The 15600-nt window shown below is 46.6% G+C and overlaps 1 protein-coding gene across 3 annotated transcripts in view; it reads right to left on the bottom strand.

Annotated features, from left to right (window-relative positions):
- tspan9a (tetraspanin 9a) overlaps positions 1–15600 on the bottom strand; it is a 286143-nt gene that overhangs the window by 240584 nt on the left and 29959 nt on the right. For all 3 annotated transcript variants that reach the window (XM_072484908.1, XM_072484909.1, XM_072484907.1), the window contains exons 3-4: positions 6980–7035; positions 6726–6818 (exon numbers count right to left, since the gene is read on the bottom strand). The gene's annotated coding sequence lies outside the window, so the exon portion shown is untranslated. The remainder of the gene's footprint in view (positions 1–6725; positions 6819–6979; positions 7036–15600) is intronic.

The following is a 15600-nucleotide window of genomic DNA, read 5'->3' on the forward strand; positions in this document are numbered from 1 at the left end:
CATGACCGTCTTCTTGTGGGACAGTGGAGGAGTTCCCCTGTTTTGTGAGTTTTTTTCAAAGCTTCTTGGGCAAATACTGCCTTGATGTGGAGAGCAGTCACCCTTCTGCACTGCTTTCTGCTCTTGTGCCAGTGTAATGAGCTTGGCATTCCACAGGGATTAGGCTCTTGAACTGTCAGGACCATTAATCCCAGTTTAATTATATTGTGCAGATCAGATTTCCATTTTTTCCTTCTTTCTGGAGGCCCAACTCCTCAATACTCAAAACATATTCCTTTGGGGAAAAAAAATCACTGCAAAGCCATCAATCTCATGATAAAACTCTGAGCTCTCACAATCCTTGGCACAACAATTTGAAATATTTACATTCCCTTAGGGGCCTTGGCTTGGATCCAGGCAGAAAAGGAAACGGAGGATATTCCCCCATGGCAGCTGTCCCAGACAGAGCTGAATTATATTCGGGGTGGTTTTAATATCAGGTTTTCAGAATAAGCTGCTCAAATACATGATTGTCCTTGACACTGCCCAACAGATACCAACATTTGTTACAAGGGGGCATAACTATAAAGTTCATGGTGGAAGATATAGGAGGGATGTCAGAGACAGGGGGTGAGATTCTCCGACCCCCCGCCGAGTCGGAGAATCGCCGGGGGCTGGCGTGAATTCCGCCCCCGCCGGTTGCCGAAGTCTCCGGCACCAGAGATTCGGCGGGGGCGGGAATCGCGCCGCGCCGGTTGGCGGGCCCCCCCGCTCGATTCTCCAGCCCAGATGGGCCGAAGTCCCGCCGCTAAAATGCCTGTCCCGCCGGCATAAATTAAACCACCTCCCTTACCGGCGGGACAAGGCGGCGCAGGCGGGCTCCGGGGTCCTGGGGGGGGACGCGGGGCGATCTGGCCCCGGGGGGTGCCCCCACGGTGGCCTGGCCCGCGATCGGGGCCCACCGATCCGCGGGCGGGACTGTGCCGTGGGGGCACTCTTTCCCTTCCGCCTCCGCCACGGTCTCCATCATGGCGGAGGCAGAAGAGACTCCCTCCACTGCGCATGCGCGGGAATGCCGTCAGCGGCCGCTGACGCTCCCGCGCATGCGCCGCCCGGAGATGTCATTTCGGCGCCAGCTGGCGGGGCACCAAAGACCTTTTCCGCCAGTTGGCAGGGCGGAAATTCGGCCGGCACCGACCTAGCCCCTCAATGTGGGGGCTCGGCCCCCAAAGATGCGGAGCATTCCGCTCCTTTGGGGCGGGGTGATGCCCATCTGATTTGCGCCGTTTTGGGCGCCAGTCGGCAGACATCGCGCCGTTTCCAGAGAATTTCGCCCAGGTTCTTTACTCAGAGAGTGGTTGGGGCTTGGAACGCACTCCCAGCTGTGGTAGTGGAGTCAGACACTTTAGGAACTTTCAAGCGGTTATTGGATAGGCATATGGAGTGCATTAGAATGATTGGGAGTAGGTTGATTTGATCTTAGTTTCAGACTAGTTCGGCACAACATCTTGGGCCGAAGGGCCTGTACTGTGCTGTACAGTTCCATGTTCTATGTTCTATTACCTTCCAATCCTGCGCAGCCCTACATACCAGGCGGTTTGGAGGCACACTAAGGAGGAACTAGTGAGCAATGGAACAGCTGATTCCTATTGTTTTAGGGAGGAATTTAGTTGTTTTTCCAAAAGTGAATTATCAATTTTTTAAGTGACACTTGGCATTTGGAGTGAATGCCATGAAGTCTAATCCTCCTGTGAATGGGGTCATTGCAAAAATGAACAATCACAGTAAAAGAGTGAGGTGGGAGGATAAACAAAAGGTAATAAATTGTCAGACAGGAGGGCTGCTATGTGAGGAAGCAGAAGAGTTGCTATGGGATTGCAGGGTTGCTATGTGAGGAAGCAGGAGGGTTGCTATGGGATTGTAGGGTTGCTGTGGAGGAAGCAGAAGCTATGTGGCGAAGCAGGACAGATGGATTGCTATGAGGTTGGTGGGAGAGTTGCTAAGGCGTCGATGGGAGGGGTGTAATGGGGGGGGGGGGGAGTCAGAAGGGTTGGCATGTGAGGAGATTGGAAGGTTGCTGTGGGGAGGGGCGAGGGTTGCTATGAGGAGGGGTGAGAGGTTGCAATGGAGAGGGTGGGTGGCTGTTATGGGGAGGGTGGGGGCTGCTATGGGGAAGGCTGGAGGGCTGCTATGGGGAGGAACGGGAGGTTGCTATGGGGTGGGGCTGCTATGAGGAGGATGGGGGTTACTATGAGGAGGGGCTGCTATAGAGTGGAAGGGGGGGGTCGCTGAATGCTATGGGGCTGTTGGGAGGTTTGCAATGGAATCAGCAGGGGAGGGGCAGGAGGTTGCTATGGGGTCTGTGGGTAGGTCACTATGGAATTGGTCAGAGGTATCTACATTCCTGTACTGTGATACCACACGTATCTAGGATACAGATAGAGGCTGGGTACAATTTTTAAAAATTATTTTGCAGGATGTGGGTGGATCTGGCAAGGCCCATCCCTAATTGCCCTTGAGAAGATGGTGGTGAGCCTCCTTCTTGAACCGCTACAGTCCTTGTGACCTAGATACACCCAGAGTGCTGCCAGGGAGGGATCAACTCAGAGCTTGGGTCTTGAGCTCACAGGCTGTGGAAGATGGAATATTCACCCTCATAGGCCCTCAAGGCTAAAGGGGCTACACACATAAAGGTTTCGGGGAACTTGATAAGTACTCAAAGAATTTGTATTCTTTTGAAAACTTCCGAACCCCCTTCTTATAAAACAAACATCAAGGCGGATGCACCATCTTCCTGACATCCTCAACATCATTTCCAAATTGATTAGGGGCTCTTGTCTCATATTGTACTCTGTCCCGAAATAGCACTTTTCCTTTAATCACCACTCACTGACAGGGAGGAAATCCCAATATGGGAGGCCAACGCAGCGGGAAAGCCCGCTAATGAAATGAAAATGCATTTAAGTAAGGTTCCCGATCTTCTTGGGTGGGAACCTCATTGCGTCAATGGTGGGAGGCGGGGTCAATCGTGTTGACAGATCTCACCAGTGGGAATCTGCGTCCACATCGGCATTGTGGGCACAAACACCCGGCCATTAACTCCGATTCTCTCCCCACAGATGCTGACCGACCTGCTGATTATTTCCAGCAGTTTCTGTTTTTATTTCAATTTCCATCATCCACGGTATTTGACACTGGATATTTCCATCCAAAAGGTCAGACTGCCTGTGAGGAGAGTCTGTCAAGCGTTTCCAGGATGATGTTTTTGAAGAGAAGTGGTCTCCTACAGATGGACCAACGTGAATCAGAAAAACTGACGCATGCAGAGTGCACGTTTCCTCCCCCCGACACGCCCCCTTCTTCCACTTCTCTGCGTGTATCTGCCCATTTTATTGATCTCCATTCTCCTGAAATCCCCCACGCTGTTTATCGCTCTTCCAAGCTGTGTCAAAACTTTGAAACTGAATCAAAGCTCAGATGATAATATCCATCAAAATGAGCAATGGGTCTTCACACCAACCCTTGAGGAACATGACTGTCTGCCTCCCGCTGGTCTGAGAAACAAACTGTTCACCACAGTCCGCTGGTTTCTGTCTCAGCCAATTTGCAGCCACTGCCCCTTTAATCCCTTGAGCTTTAACTTGGCGAATAAACTTATTATATGGCAGTTCATCAAATGTCAAGAATGATCAAATCCTCCAATCAGGCCTCAGGGCTGGCTGGGCTTGGGCAGCAGATGGGGGAGGGGCAGAGCTGAAACAGATGATCAAAAAGGGCTTTGAAGCTACAAAAAAGGGGAGATCCATAGGCAGCACTTTCCCCATTTCCTGCCACATGAAAAAAAATGAGAAACAGACAGGAGGGAAGTGGCGGCAGAAGGTAGTGATTAACCCTCTCATTCTGCAAACAAATGACCAGAGCAACTCTGAGAAGGGGAATAAAGATGAAAGTCAGAAACTAACGGATTGGATGTGCACAACGGGGCAGTGATATTGTGGTGTGTCACTGTTCACTCAGGGAGCCCAGGTTGCCACGGTAACATGCACTTTTACATGCATGTTGTAGCCTGGAGCTACGAATAATGATGATATTGGCCTCAATGTTCTCTCCATCGCAGGACTGATCAGGAATCTGTCCCAATTTTACTGCCTGCCCTTGGTGTGGAGTGAGAGAATTTACAGACTGATACTTGGCCTGTTTGACCACATCATGAAGGCAACCTCCTTTGTCGTCAAGTCCTGGGGTGGGTCTCGAACCCGGTTCATCTGGCTCAGAGGCAGGGACGCGACCCACTGCACCTCTCCTTCTATATTGTTGGAGCATTCAAAACGAGAATCTCACTGAGAGGGGTATGAGAACAGAAAACGCTTGAAATACTCAGCAGATCCAGCAGCCTCCGTGGAGAGAGAAACAGAGGTAACGGGCGGGATTCTCCGGTCTCGTCCGTGATGGCACCCAGTCGCGAGCGTGAATGGAGAGTTTGACCTTCCGGCCAAAACTCCATTCACTGTCAGTGCACCGGAAAACCCCAGCAGCGAATGAGGACGGAAGACTCGGGCCAACGTTTCAAACCTGTGACCCTTCACCAGCACTGGAAAAAGTTTCAGGTGCGACTGGTTTTATCCAAGCACAGGAAAGGGGGAGGGACGATGAACAAAGAGGGAAGGTCTGTGATAGGGTGGAAGGTAGGAGAGATTAAATGACAAAAGGGATGATGGTGCAAGGCATAAAGAGACAATAATGGGAGAAGTAAAGAAACAAGCAATGGGTCTCGAGGAGGTATCAATGAGAAAAAGATGTATTCCCAACATCTGCCATCCAAATAAAATGGGAGCAGTGGTGACAATCTGAAATTGCTAAATACAATGTTGAGTTCTGAAGGCGGTAAAATGCCTGAATGAGAGACGAGGCGCTGTTTCTCCAGCTTATGTTGCAACTGTGTAGAAAACTAGGGTTAGAGAACGCAGAGTGGAAGTAGGACAAGGAATGAAAACTACATGCGTCTGGGAGCTTGCAGACTGAATGGGGAGCTCCACAAAGCGGTCACTCAATCTGCATTTGGTCTCCCCAGTGTAGAAGAGACCACATTGTGAGCAGTGACTTGGGGAGTGGATCGGGGATCGATTATTTGCCCGCAGTGCTGATTCCTGGCAGTTCCAGGATTTTGAAGCGATGCGGCGGAATAATCGCTCTGTGAGCCACTCCTCAAATCAGTCCCAACACCCACTTCCCGTGCCCATTATACCTTTCCAAAAACGTGGAAGATGCAACTCTTGCCCTTTCACCTCCTCTCACCTCACCGCCCAGGGCCCCAAACACTCCTTTCAGTGAAACAGTAACTTAGGTGTGCCCCATTTCAGTTTAGTATTCGCTGCTCACAAAAAATCTGGAATTAAAAGTCTAATGGTCATCTAATGGTGACCACTGCCGTCCTTACATGGCCAGGGCTACTTATGACCCACAGCAATGTGGTTGGCTCTTAAATGCTCCCCCAAGGGCAATTAGGAATGAGCAATAAATGCTGACCCAGCCAGTCTGCAACGCTCACATCCCATGAAAGAATTTAAAGAAAACATTGAGTTCAACTATTTCAGAACATGACTGTAGCCAATGGCTGTGGATGGCAGCTGCTGCTGATGATTCAACATTTCCACATTCACACACACTTTCCTCTAGGCCAACTGGGAGCCACATGCAGCCCGAGACATTTTGCTGACCGTTACCGCGTGCAGGGACACCATATTCCGCTGATTTCCATTCGCTAATTTTTTTCCTACCGGTATGACTGAAGTGATTCGCACGTAAAGCATGAAGTAAGGTGCGTGCTGATTGCTCACAACATTGACTGTGAGAACCGTGCACTCCCTCTGCGTTCATAGTGTAAATATTTATTTTGTTTTTATCATTTGAAGTTGTTGATCATTTATACATTTTTAAAACTATTAGGCATTTTCTATAAGAAGTTCTAAAATATTCAGTATGTAATAAATGTTCTTTAGGGAAGGAAATCTGGAGTCATGGTTAGTGAACAAGCCCCATTTCAATCTTGCAGCCGACTAAGAGGAATGAGGGTCACTTAAGCGGCCCACTCGTCGGCCTAGGCTGTCCATCAATTCGAGACACATCTTCTTTTGCTTTACTTGTCGTATCACCGTTTCTTTTGTCAAGCACCATCATCCCTTTCGTCATTTAACCTCACTTGCTTTCCACCCTATCACAGGCCTTCCCTTTTGTTCTTCATTGCTCCATCTCCCAGCCTCTCTACTTGCTTAAAACCTGTTGCATCATCTAACTTTATTCAGTTCTGATGGAAGGTCATTGACCCGAGATGTTAACTCTGTTTCTCTCTGTGCAGATGCTACCTGACCTGCTGAGTATTTCCACCATTATCTCATTGTATTTCCAGCACCCACAATATTTTGCTTTTGTCCCACAGATAGGAAGTGCATTCCATTCCGTTTCCCAAGGTCTTTGATTGGAAATCACATACTCAGGCACAAGATACAAACAAGTAAAGTCACATTGGGAGATATATGAATGAACCCTTAATACCATATGAGGTGCAAACGCTTAATATCACACAGTGGCTATGAGCAGGAAATGCTGAATGAGTTCAGCCGAAATCTTGCTTCACAAGAAATATCTAACTAAGCAGAACAACCGTGCTGAATGTTTGCACATTCATATGTTCCGCTGCATTGTCATATATCATCTCTTCCAAACAGCTACTGCTAACATCAAGTTACCTTCCAATGGAATACTGAGTGTGCTGAGCAGAAGGTGTTTTCTCAGAGGCAAAGTCTGAAGATGACAGCCAGAAAAATAAATCCGATATTCACCTGCAGGAAAATGAATCTCATTTTACACAGAATTTTCAAAAATTATCCTTTGCTCTCAAATCACCCACCTTGGAAGAACATAAATCCCAGAAAATGGAGTAAAATTGGTTATCACAGCAAGTTAGATGTTGCATTAGAATTGAAATAAAATAAATCCTTACCGAGTCTAAGTCGATTTTCAACGTGCCCACAGACTTGTTACAACCCAGCTTGACTCCTGAAATAAAAGACGGACTGCTCGTCAATGTGATTTAAACATTTTAATATTAGTTGTACATCATGAGGTTAATGGAAGTCCCAAATTAGATGATACAGTTTATACAGGCTGTGTTTATCCCAAATTAAAGCTTTGGAATCTGTAAACTTTTATGTCAGCGCTTAGAATCTCCTCTAATTGTCTACACCCGAACCACGTGATGGAATATCAAACCACCTCAGACGTCATACACCAGTTGCTTTTATCAATTTTTTGCACAGGGATCTGCTGGAACATGGTTTAAACTTTTGAGACACGAGTTGCACAGTAAGTTCAACACTCAGGAATCAGTACAAAGGATGAGGGGCGCACTTGTTGTCAAAAGTCAGGGGATTAAAACCGAGGCAGCAAATGGAATTACAGCAGACAGCGGCCCTGTGTCTGTGTGTTCACTGCAGATAACCACCAATCTGTGGTTTCACAGTGAAACAGAACAGGAGGAAGGTATGGATCCTGTTATCAGCCCGTGTTTAGAAAGCATTTAGAGTTTGCAACAAAGTGCCAGCAGACTCCAGCCACATTAACAGCCCTGCATCACACTATACACAGTAGTAAGAGTCCAGTGCGCAGCAGTAACTTTTGTTATTATTATTTGTTCAGGAGTATCACTGGCTGGGCCAGTATTTATTGCCAATCCCTAACTGCCCTTGAACTGAGTGGTTTGCTCGGGCCATTTTGGAGTTAGTCACATTGCTGTGGGTTTTGGAGGTGACACGTAGGCCAGACCAGGTGAGGACGACATACTTTCTTCCATAAAGAACATTAGGGAACTAGATGGGTTTTTACAACATAGGAACTAGGAGCAGAAGTAGGCAATTCAGCCCTTCGAGCCTTCTCCGCCATTCAATCAGATCATGGCCAATCTCTTCCTGGTCTCAAATCCACCTCCCCACCTGTTGCCCATATCGCTTTCACCCGTTTTTAAAATCAAAAATCTATCTATCTCTTTCTTGGCAACATTTAATACTCACACTCCATCACACTATGGGGCAGTGAGTTCCACAAATTCACCACCCTCTGCGAGAAGTAGTTCCTCCTGCTCTCAGTTCTAAATCTACTGCCTCTCAAACTATATCCGTGACCTCTTGTTCTACACTGCCCCACAAGGGGGAACATTTAGTCTACATTTACTATATCAATCCCTTTTAATATTTTATACACCTCGATCAGATCCCCTCTCATCCTTCTAAACTCCAGCGAGTATAAGGCCAAACTGTTTAATCTCTCCTCATATGTCATCCCTTTCATCCCCAAATCAATCTGGTTAACCTCCGCTGAACTGCTTCCAATGCCACCACTTCCTTCCTCAAATAAGGAGACCAAAACTGGACACAATATTCCAGATGTGGCCTCACCAACAATCTATATAATTGCAACAACACTTCCTACTTTTATACTTGAAATGAAATGAAATGAAAATTGCTTATTGTCACAAGTAGGCTTCAATGAAGTTACTGTGAAAAGCCCCTAGTCGCCACATTCTGGCGCCTGTTCGGGGAGGCTGGTACAGGAATCGAACCGTGCTGCTGGCCTGCTTTAAAAGCCAGCGATTTAGCCCAGTGTGCTAAACCAGCTCTTTTGCAATAAATGCTAACATTCCATTTGCCTTTGTAATTACATGATGTAGCATCCATATCGACTTTCTGTGATTTATGAACAATGACACCCAGATCCCTCTGCCCAGATGCATTTTGAATCTGCTTTCCATTTAGATAATAATTTTGCCTTTCTATTTTTTCGGCCAAAATGGACAACCTCACACTTATTTACATTAAACTCCATCCGCCAAATTTTGGCCCCATCTCCTAGCCTGTCTACATCCATCTGTAAAATCATTATCTCCTCTTTACCCCAATTCCCTGCGATCTCACCTTCTGATTCAGTCTTTTATGCAGCACCTTATCACCTTCTGGAAGATATACCACATCCACAGGTTCCCCATTATCCACCTTGCTGGTTATATGAAATGAAATTAAAATCGCTTATTGTCACTTGTAGGCTTCAAATGAAGTTACTGTGAAAAGCCCCTAGTTGCCACATTCCAGGAGGCTGTTATGGGAATTGAACCGTGCTGCACCTTGGTCTGCTTTCAAAGCCAGCGATTTAGCCCTGTGCTAAACAGCCCCAAAGAACTCAAGCAAGTTTGTCAAGCATGCCTTACCCCTTATAAAACCATGCTGACATTGGTGGATTAAGCTTTGTCTTTCCAAATATTCAGTCATTTCCTCCTTAATGATTGATTCCAGCAACTTCATTCATCAAGTCAAGTTCTGCTTATTCGTGTTGGATGAGCATCTGAGGCCACTTCAGATGTACGCAGTAAGCAGTTGTGTAATACATGATGGAGTGTCTGAACAGGTTAGCTACTTCACTGTGATAAACCTGCAACCACTCACTGACTGCAGTACTGAAGTAAAATAGCACTAATGTTTACAGCCATCGTTTAAAAACATCAAAATATTTACTGCGTAGTTTGGCAATAGCGGCGGATCAGCAGGTAAATGGGTAAACAAACGACTAAAACCCTAAAATAGAACAACTGGAGTACATTTAAGAAGTGATTAAATTAGCAATCAGTGTCCCAAGTGTGGGATGGGGGAAAATAAACGCCAAAAATAAGGAGAGGGATTCACCGTTGCCCGCGCTGTTATCGTAATCGGCAATCGGGCGGAGAATCCCTTCTGACGCCCAAATCGGGGGCGGCCCTGGTTTGACGCCGGTTTTCTATCCTCTGCCTCCTCTGAAATGGCATCATCGTGTCGCATGCCGCACGCCTTTGGAATGGCGTTACCGCGTCACCTGAAGGCCGTCCCCCGATGCTCCACCCCCGATGGGCCAGGTTCCCAACTGAGCAGTTGACTTGTGGTCTCAGCGGCCGGGAACCCAGCGTGGCGGCTGCGGACTGTGTCCAGCGCTGCCACAGTCGGCTGTGAGCCTCGCTGCTGGCCGGGGGCATCCGCTAGGGCTGGGGGAACTGGTGGGGATTGGCCACGGGTCAGTATTTGGCAAGTCGGGTCCACGCATGGCTAGTGCCATGTTTTACGGTGCGACCGCTGCAGGTCACCATATCTGCACGGGCCATCACAGACCCGTTCTCCGGCCGTTTTTGTCGTAGGTGCCGGGAGTTTTACCTGGTGCGGCTGCTAGCCCCTCACCGGTCGCAGGATGGGTGAGGGTTCGGTGCCGATTTTTGCAGCGTAAAACACCACAGTTCCCACGCTGGCATCGGCACTTAGCCTCCAAATCGGTGAATCCAGCCCAAGATGTGTGGAGATTTATACAATAAAACAAAACTGTGCTTTTCAAATACTGGCAATATATTAGCTGTTCAGGTGACTTCAACCCTTCCAAAAATAATATGGTCAAGATCAAAGAGTGTTATAACCGGCCCGGTTCCTATTGGCTGGGGACATTTGATCACCCCATGTTCCCCCAATTTGACGTGGAGGGCAATCATTAGCAGTGCAGCTGCATAAATAGAGCTGGCCAGTGTGGTACCGGCTAGAGAGGGAACCAGCCATGAACTACTGGTGGTGTGTATATATCGTAAATAAAGTTATTTCTGTATGATTCCACAAACTCGTGCTGGATTAAAGTGTGGAATGAGCAAGTTTTCTCCCAGCAGTACTCACAATGCAACATGGACAAGAAGTATGCACAGCTATTTGTGGGAGATGCTGACATAGCATCCAGGCATAATAATCCAGGCTAGGCCTATGGGAACACGGGTTCAAATCCCTCCACAGATGGTCTGGAGTTTAAATTAAATTTAAACATTTTGAATGTAAAGCTAATCTCAGTAATAGCAACCATAAAACTATCATTGATTGTTGTAAAAACCCATCTGGTTCACTCATGTCCTTTCGGGAAGGAAATCTGCCGCCCTTACCCAGTCTGACCTACATGTGACTCCAGGGCAACAGCAAAGTGGCTGAGTCTTAACTTAACTGAGCAAAACACACTCAGTTCCAGGGGCAGTTGGCAATGGGTATCAAATGCTGGCCTTGCTTTCCCAATGAAATAAAAGCAATATAACTCACTACTTTAAGCCAAGTCATTGACTGGAGCTGCAGCGCATTCCTGCTAAATTTTATGTTCTCTAATCTAAACTAATTGTCTGCTGGTGTGAACCACATTCTTTGACATCAGTCGCATTAGGAAACTGGGTTTTGTTTTCCCTACTGTGTTAGCTCATTCTGTGATTTATGTTAATATCCCAACTGAAGGGCTGCAATTTAACTCAATTCTTCCCTCTTAAACCCAGCGATGTGCTGGTTACCTGGGAATGAAACTGTTACCGACCTTTCTGTGCCAAGATCCAATTATAACTTGTTTTTTTACAGATAGGCTCCACTGCCTCCTCTTCACCTCGTACAGATGGGTTTTAGATCATATCTGTAGCATTTGCTTCAAAGGAATCTGGCGGAATTATTTTAATTTAAAGGTTCAGTTGCGTTTTGAAACATCTCTTATCTGGGTTTTGTCCCTTTTAGGAGGTTGGTGCAATTTGCAGGCAGATAGATTAGTTTGATTAAAGACTATCACCAAAAAAAATATTTTCTATAAATTAATCCAAACTCCCAGAGTCTGTGAAATGATCGCTGTATAATTATCAAAGGCAAAACAGAAAGATTTGAAGTAATTAAACCTTGGGAGAGAAGTAGGAAACGTGTTATTAAAACATTAGAGCAGGACAGGTTAGGGTGTGTGGCCCAAATATGTGCTCTTTGCACAAACATATCAGGTAAAAAGAACAAATTGAATGAATTATAAGCGCAAATTCAACTTGCATGTTATGCCGTGGTAGCCATTCAAGAAGCATGGCGGCAGGGGCTAGGAGCAGAAGTAAATATCCCAGGTTATAAGATCGCCAGGAAAGTTAAGGAAAATGGAATTATAGACCACTTAGCTTGACATCTGTTGTCAGAAAATGACTAGAGTATACAATTAAGGACAGAGTGTTGAGAACCTGCAATTTTTCAGCTGATCAGAGAGAGCCCGGCATGGATTTGTAAAAGGTAATTTGTACCTGATGAATTTTATTTTATTTTTTGAAGAGATGACTAAAGTAGTGGACAAGGGAATGTCTCTGGATGTTACACATATGGGCCAGAATTCTACGACCCTGCGCCGGGTTGGAAAATCCCCGTGGGAGGTGTGAACCACGCCCCGACTTCCCTATTCTCCGGCGCCGTTTTTCGGGGGCCGATGGGATTTCCGGCACGCCGGTCGGGGGCCGTTGACAGGGGCCCCTCCGCCGATTCTCCGGGACCCGATGGGCCGAGTGGCCGTCAAGTTTTGCCCAGTCCCGCCGGCGTGGATTACTCACCTCACACACGGCAGGACCTGGCAGGTAAGTGTGCGGGGGCCGTCCTGGGGGGGGGTTCCGACCCCCGGGGGGCGGGGGGGTGGGCACGGTGGCCTGGTCTGTGATCGGGTCCTATCGATCTGCGGGCGAGCTTGTTCCTTGGGGGACTTCTTTCCTCCGTGCCGGGCCCCTTTGGGGCTCCGCCATACTGCCTGGGGGCCGGCACAGGGGAGGGAACCCCCGCGCATGCGCGGAAATAAGCCGGCCGTTCCGCGCATGCGCGAACTCGCGCCGGCCCTTCGCCGCCGACTGGAGCTGCGGGAACCACTCCAGCGTCAACCTAGCCCCGAGAAAGTGGAGAATTCCTCACTTTCAGGGGCCGTTGACGCCAGAGTGGTTGGCGCTGGCTTTCACGCCAGCGTGGGGACATAGCCCCATTATTAGAGAATCCCGTCCATGGACTTCCATGAGGCATTTGATAAAGTCCCTCGTAGGAGACTGTTAGCCCATGGAATTGAGGGCAAATGATTGGCATGCTTCAGAAATGGCTGAGTAGCAGGAGACAGAGAGTAAGGATAATGGGCAAGTGCATTAATTCACAGAATGTGACTAGTAGTGACCTGTTTTGGGGCCTTAATGGTGCACAGCATTCACTAATGACTTAGACAATAGAATAGAAAGTCATGTGTCCAAGTTTGCTGATGACACAAAGAATGGCAGCACTGTAAACTATGTAGATGGAAGCATACAGATACAAAGAGATATTGATAGATTAAGTGAATGGGCAAATCTGTGGCAAATGGATTTCAATGTACGGAAATGTGAGGTCATTCAGTTAGGATATAAAAAGGATAGAACAGTGGAATAGAGCTGGTGAAAAGCTAGAAACAATGGAGGTTCAAAGAGACTTGGGAGTGTCAGGTACCATAACATTGTCATGAGCCAGTGCAGAAAATAATCTAAAAGTTTGGAACTCTCTTCCACAAATGACAATTGATACTAGAACAGTTAATTTAAAAACTAAGATTCATTAACATCGGTTAGCCAGGGATATCAAGGAATTGGGATAATTGGGGGTTTATGAGGTTATGCTGCAAATCAACCATGATCTCATTGAACGTTGGGGCAGACTCCCTGTCCTTATGTCTTGGGTGATTCCCACTTTACCTTCTAGTGCTTCTTCCTGGACTTTACAACTATCCTGATCGATTCCACTAAGTGTGTCTTTACTCTGTTCTCGTTGAATGGCGGAGCAACTGAACGGGCTGAATGGCCCACTTCTGCTCCTCCATCTTATGGTCTTACAGTTAACATTGCACTTTGTCAGATGAGCTCATTGTCCAATTCTCTGTGCAGAGGGAGACAATATTGAACCTGGACATGGCCTGAACGAAGATAACGCATGTCTCTCCAGTCCAACGGGTTTATCTTGACTCATTCCCTATTTTGACTGCTCAGGGTATTTCTCTGCCAGATTCAGAGCACTTCACCCTGATGAGAAATATTACCAAACATGTTAAAACAAAACCAATGTGAGACCAAGGGATCAGTGTGTCTGCAATTGACAGGACTGTGGGCGTTTGTGAACATGAAATGATATTGTGGTTGTCTAATTTAATAATTAGGTTTAAAAAAAATCCAACAATATTATAATTTTAAACTTTACAAAGCAAAGTAAACAAGTGGGGGGGGGGGGGGAGGAGCAGTTGTAAGCAGAGCTCCTTGGATTTGATTCATTTTCTTTTCCGTTTATGGGATGTGGGCTTCGCTGGCTGAGCCAGCATTTGTTGCCCATCCCTAATTGCCCTGAACTGAGTGGCTCACTCGGCCATTTCAAGGGGCATTTAAGAGTCAATCACATTGCTGTGGTCTGGAGTCACATGTAGGCCAGGCCAGGTAAGGGCGGCAGATTTCCTTCCCTAAAGGACACGAGTGAGCCAGATGGGTTTTTACAACAATCAATGATAGTTTCATGGCCGTTATTACGGAGACTAGCTTTATATTCAAAATGTCTAAATTCAATTTAAACTCCACCATCTATGGAGGGATTTGAACCCGTGATCCCTTAGGTGTAGCCTGGATTATTAATCCCGGTGATGTCTCTATTTTTTTACGACACTCGAAGATAGTTTCATGGTCGCACTTTCACAGAATTGAATTTAAATTCCACCAGCTGCTAGGGGTGGGATTTGAACCCATGTCCCAGTGCATTAAATTGGGACTCTGGATTACTAATCTAAGGACAGTACCACAACCGCACCGTCTTCCCTTACATATTGATACGGTGCCTGGGCTGAAGGTGTCCAAATAAAATTATAACAAGTTCCACTGGCACATCCAACTCTTTTCGAGGAAATCAAAATTATTGGTGACCGAGCGGAGAGCTCAGGAGGGTGAAATGACACAGAGAGTATAAGCCGTTCCAAACATGGCCTCCAAAATCGTGCTGATACCACAGATCAGAAGGTTCAGCTGTTTTCCCCATCTCTATGAAACTGGGCTGTTTGCCCGTAAAGGTTTGATAGCATTTAAACAGCAGAACTTGGCGTTTGGTTAGAAGAATAATTGTGAGCCATTCACACCTCCAGCTGCATCCAGTCGTTCACAATCCAGACTGCGTGTAGTCATTCGAGATTCTAACCAGTTATCTGGACTTTACAAAGAATAGAGATTTGTGTTTATTGTGACAACTGGAAGACTTTGAAAATATTGCATTCTAAATATTGGAACAAGTTAAGAGTTAAAAGCCTCGGGATATAGTGTGTTTGACTGTAATGGTCATGTTTATTTTTAAGAATACTGTTCTGCAGGGCCTGGGTGATTTTAGCAGCCAGTGAGTGAAATTGATGAAGGAATGTGTTTCTCAGTCTGGGCTAATGCATAGTGCTTGGGGAAGTCCCTGAGGAGTTAATGTGTTTTTAGTCCCTGGAAGTTTAATTGGTTTTTCAGCTTGAGAAGATGAGGTCATTGCTGGGTGGAGTCAAAAAAGGCAGAGAGACATTTTGAAAGCATGAGAGAGACAGAGTTTTGGAGAAAGGCTTTTGAAAGTGAAGTCTGACTGGCAACCTTTGTTTTTGTTTGACTACAAGTAAAAGCAGTTTTCTTTCCCAGTGGGAGAGTTTAGAAAAAGAGTAATAATATTTTAAAGCAGTGCAGTCTTGTCTGAAGACAAGAAAGAGGCTGAAACAGCCAGTTGAAGCAGCTATTTGAAGACATTC

Source organism: Scyliorhinus torazame, chromosome 19 (assembly GCF_047496885.1).
Source record: "Scyliorhinus torazame isolate Kashiwa2021f chromosome 19, sScyTor2.1, whole genome shotgun sequence".
NCBI lineage: Eukaryota > Metazoa > Chordata > Chondrichthyes > Carcharhiniformes > Scyliorhinidae > Scyliorhinus > Scyliorhinus torazame.